The following is a 6,000-nucleotide window of genomic DNA, read 5'->3' on the forward strand; positions in this document are numbered from 1 at the left end:
TAAAACAGTCTTCTGGAAACAGTGGCACAAAGTTCTTCGGGAAACAGATTGCATGAAAGTGGTGCAATCTCTCCGCAGTTCACTGTCACTTGCTTCTCCATTTGGTTTGGTTATTGCTGATTGTAAGCAGCTAATGCAAGAAATTGCTAATGTTGCATTCTATTTTGTTAAACGGTCAGCAAATAGGGTAGCTTATTGCTTAGCGAGGCAATCCATATTTCTTTCTGATCGTAGTTTTACAGAGGACAATGCCCCTCCTGAAGTGATGTACCTCCGTATGAGTGATTTATTACATGAATGATATGTGATATAATGAGGAATATGGCAACAGATTCCAGGAGCCTTCAATCAGCAGCAAAATAAGTTTAGCATACCAAACAGTTCCTTATAGTTTGTAACAAAATCTGCAAGTTAGTTAGAATAGACCAGTCTATGGCTATAAATAAAAACACAAATGTACTGATATGTTCATCTTCTTTAACATAACAATTTATATAATCTCTCTCTCACATCTCCATGTTCATCTGTATTATTGATGCTTCTGTCTTAGTTTGATGAGGTGAATCAACTCAATATGGTATCAGAGTATAGATCCGCTTCATGTCATCGATTACGACCTGATTGAATTGTACGTACAATGGTGTTTCATAAGTTTTACGAAGTTTATCTTTTCGTCATTCTTGCTCGTTGCTTTTTCTGCAAATTATAAGATCCATATGTGTGACTCATAGTGAATGTAGATAAACATACATAATGAATTTATCTAGTGCTTCATACTTATGTTTAAGTAAATAAACATAACAATATCTACTACAATCACCTATAAAGATAATGAAATATCTACAGTGATCCTTAGTCAACACACCACCAAATTCACCTATGTCTGAGTGCACTAAATCTAACAAGTCTGAATCCCTAACAACATTATGAAAAGGTTTCCTTGTTTGTTTAGCAGTTACACACACTTGACACTTAGATTTCTTATCAATGACGTACTTTGGAATCAACTCTAAATTCATCATATTCTTTAGAGCACCAAGATTTAAATGACCAAGTCGTAAGTGCCACAAATCAGATGATTCTACACAATTAACAAAAGGTGCAACACTATCATTAATAAAACCACCCAAAACGGGTTCAACATTTATTAAAACAAACCATCAGACAAGTAACTCTTGCCAAAGAATGTACCAGTATGAGTAATAACTACTTTATTACACTTCAAAGAAAGTTCAAAGTCGTTCTTAACTAAACAACTTCCACTTATAATATTTCTGCGAATAGAGGGAACATGATGCACTCTAGTGAGAGATAGAATCCGCCCAGAAGCAAACTTCAGGTCCACGTTTTCTATTCCAAGCACTTGTGCAGCACTAGCATTCCCCATCGTCACTGTCATTCCATGACTGTTAATAAGATACAAACAAGCTAATATCAGCACAAATATGTACATTAGCTCCAGTATCAATTAACCACTCACGTGACAGATAAGTGGAAAGTAGTACAGGGTGGTAAGTAACATACCAGTCATCGGTTCTAGAGGCAAAAACCTCACCAATGACCATGTTAGCTACTGGCCTACTCGTGGTTCCAAGTCCAAGCACAGTATTTGCTTGAGCTACCACTCCAGCTTTCTTAACTTTCTTACTTGGACAGTCCTTACTCCAATGACCAACCTGTCCACAAGACCAATATGGTTTGTTCACCTTTGGTTTCTTAGCCTTGTTCTTGTCAGGTTTAGTGTTAGCCTTCTTAGTGACTACCTTTCTTTTCTGTCCTACAGTCACTACATTCACCTTCGAGCTCCCATGTTCCACATGCAACACATGTCCCTATTTGGACTTGTGCTGCTCCTGTACTGAGATGTCCAACATCAAGTTAGTCCATGTGATCTCTCCTTTCTGTCTTTTCAGGGAGAGAGCAAACTCTTCCCAAGACTTAGGGAGCTTTTCAATCACAGACATCACTCGAAACTTCTCAAGCAAGACCATACCGGACTCACCGAAATCATGAACTAACATCTCAAACTCATGAACCTGTTCAGTCATGGATTTTCCATCCACCAGCTTAAAATCAAGAAACCTAGCCACATAATACTTCTCAAATCCTTGAGAATCAGTATTATGGGTTTGGTCCAGCTTATTCCATAAGACTTTAGCAGTATAGGCATCTGATGAATAAACATCGAACAAGGTGTTCTCCAAGGATGCCAAAATTGGCTGCCCTAGCCACCCCATCCTTCTCAGCCCATAAAGCATAAACCTTAACAGATTTAGCTTTCTCTTGATCCAACCCAGGAGGATCATATTGTACCATTAACAATAGACCCTTAACCATTAACCATAGCTTCATCTTTTTCTGCCGACGAAAAAAAAGAAACTCCACCACCGAATTTATCAGGCATACTCGATAAATCAATTGGCTGGGGAAAACGGTACGTGGTCCAGTCAATGGTAGTAGTACCACCAGAACCAAAACCAGTCTCAACAATTTTAGGAACATCAGCAGTTTCGTTAACCATCTTGCTAATTAACTATATATAACTGTAATCTCTTCAAGATTGTTGGGAATAATTCTAACTACACAGCAACAATGGGCAGTTATATATATAATAACAAGAACATGGCAAATAACCAACTAACAAAATAAAACACGAAGGGAATAACAAACTATAAAGACTGTAATTGACAAGGAAAGTAAAGAAAACTTATCTTTTATCGCTTTCCAAATTCTGATAAGAAGAACACAACAGCTGAGTCGCCAAACCCTTCCAGAGGACTTGATTGTTCTTGAAGAGATTATTGCCCCCACTTAAACTGTGATGGAATGCAGCAATATCGCTTCCCGGATAAAACAACAACAAATCAATCTAGCCACAGAACCAGCAATGATCAACGGCGACTCGCACCTCAGTTTGCCCAAAAAACCTATGCAACTCATATATGTTTGCGAGGTAGGCACCGAGACTTGTGTCATTTTAATCTCAAGTATACCTCTCAATATATAGGCATCTCAAGTTGCTCTTCTTCTATTTTACTCGATGTGGTACACCAAGTAACAAAACAGAAAAAGTAAACAAAATGGGTTTTCCTTATTATTTATATTATATCCTGATTAATTAATATTAATATTACAAAATATATTCAGAGTATGATTAAAATAATCCTTACTCAATATATTTTATATTAATAATTAAATAATCAATATAAATAATTAAACTTGTAATAGAAAAGAAAAATATAAGAGTTTTCACTAGCACTAGGCCACACAAGCATTCCACTTATGCTAGTAGTTGTAAACAAAACTAACACAAGATGCTATATAAACTCAATATCTTTCTTTTAAAATACCAATGTGGGACAAAATCCCCTTAACTCATTTCAAACAAGCAACTTTGTCTCAATATATTCATGGATTCCACTAAGAAAATATCTTAGATCCAAATATGAAAGTTTAAGTTCTCATGTCAATGAACAACCTCCAAGTGTTAGTTTCCGGAAATCATATTAAGAACATATATAAAATATGTCTCAAACTTTCCATTTTCTAACAAATACTGCAGTCATAACTCATGCTGGGAAGTCTTCAAGTATGTCTGTTTCAAGGGGGGCTAATGAAGAATATGGCAACAGATTCCACAAGCCTTCAATCAGCAGCAAAATAAGTTTAGCATACCAAACAGTCCCTTACAGTTTGTAACAGAATCTGCAAGTTAGAATAGACCAACCTATGGCTATAAATAAAAACACAAATGTACTGATATGTTCATCTTCTTTAACATAACAATTTATATAATCTCTCTATCTCTTTCTCTCTCTCTCTCTCACATCTCCATGTTCATATGTATTATTGATGCTTCTGTCTTAGTTTGATGAGGTGAATCAACTCAATATGATCTTCTTTCGTAAAAAAAAACAGTCTTTCTGGTGTCATACCTGTTTCTTTGGGTTCTCTAAGAAATCTCTTTTATCTAAACTTGCACAACAATAAATTTGAAGGGAAATTTCCTTTGTCATTTCAGAATTTGACAGGACTAGTAGTGCCATAATTACAGGTAACTACACTGATCACTATGATCCAAACCTAAATGCAAATGATGTAACGATAATATATGATGCAAAAGGTTATGATGGTCACTCAAAGAACAAGCACTGGTGTGATATCACATGTGTCTTTACTTTATCTAGATCTGAGAATGATTTAAACTGGTTTCTTCTTCATGACCCGAAGCATAGATAAAAGATAATCAAGCAAGTGGAATCGAATATATCTACAGAAGGAAGCAACAGCAGAAGTCAGAAGCAAGTAGAGCCGGCCAAATGTGCGGGTTTGAACCGCACATTCGGGACCGGTTCGTACCGAAACCCGTAATTATTCGGCCCGAACCGGGCCGGTTCAAACCCGCACAATTCGTTAAATCAATCGAGCCGGTTACGAATATTAAACTGGAGAACCGGGACCGGGACCGGCCCGCACTAACCCGTCCACACGAAACCCGGACGAGTTGCACGTGGTTACAGACCCGCACAGCCCGCACAGGCTCGCGGGTGTGCGGGCTTGAATCTCAATTCCCAATTAAATATGTTAATATTTTAAACATTTTATTGATTATGTATGGTTTACTTGGCAATGAAAACCAAATGAGTAATACTACGAGTTCAGGCAAGCAATACAGACTGTCCACTTGTATCTATATTTTACAATTTATGAAGTGTGGACAACTACAACTTCAATATATTTCTTTCTCTCATCTTGGTTCTCATGAATAGTGACTGTACTTAAATCAATTGATAGCTAGTTTGATGAATAATCGGCCCGCACAGCTCGCTCACGAGCTCAGTGTCGGGTACGAGTTTGCTTCTGTCGATTCAAGCCCGGCCCGGCCCGATTCGTTTAATTAACGTGCCGGTTCAGTGTTCGTTATTTTCGGGTCCAACCCGCTTCCGACCCGGCCCGGACCGCACGGCCCGCACTGTTGGCCACCTCTAGAAGCAAGTGCTGCAAACTCGCATTACAAATATGCAGTTAGGAGGCATCAGCGGCAGGTTCTACCATCAATTCTTTCACTTGTGTTGGTCCGGCTGTTCCCGGATCAATCTCTTCTACAATCATTTTCTGGCTGGATTTGTTAAATCAAGGTTCCTTCTAGCGCCAAATGATGTGCCAATAATATTATTATTAGACTATAATTTTAGGAGATGATCTCTTTGTTTAATTAGGACAATAATTTTCTCAAATTTGATCACACATCAAAACTAACATGAGATTCTTGGATATTTCTTAAATTATTAATAGCTGTAAATATTCTTTTCATTTAGATTTGTGTCCCCAATGTTTACTTGTTGCTATTCACCTTTTTGCATGAGTGACATTTTTTTCCCAAAAAAAAAGGTGAGTACAATAGTAACTAGATTATTTATGTAATTCACATGTGAGAATAATGATATATATCCTCTTTTCATTTATCATTAAAAATACCCAAAAAATGGATATATAATTTAAATAAATGTTTAGAATGATAATTATCTGGAATGTTAATAAAGGGTAGGGTAATGGAAACATGAATCATATAAAAATCTAAACAAATATAAAGGATATGATTTAGCCCAATAAGTTTCCACGCACTCTAATAACTAATCCAAATACCAATGTATGATATAAGGTTCATATTCACGTGAACCACCCAAATTGTACAGAGGAAAAAATCCTCTAAAGTTACAACAAAGCAACAAATAAAACTTGATGTTCTCGATTATTATTATTTTATATAAAAAATATTTTTTTATAATTAAATTATTATTTTTTAACAAATAATTGTATTCCATCAAAAATATGAATTTATTTTATAACAGCATGTTCATTAAACTTTTTAAGTTATGTTTGTCGAACTTAGCCAAAAAAAATATATCTTATAATTAGTTTCTCTTATTTTTCTAGTAGGTGTACTTAAAAATCATGTATAATGATTTTACATAAAAAAAATCAAGAAATTGGTTGATA

Source organism: Apium graveolens, chromosome 1 (assembly GCF_009905375.1).
Source record: "Apium graveolens cultivar Ventura chromosome 1, ASM990537v1, whole genome shotgun sequence".
NCBI classification, from domain to species: Eukaryota; Viridiplantae; Streptophyta; class Magnoliopsida; order Apiales; family Apiaceae; genus Apium; species Apium graveolens.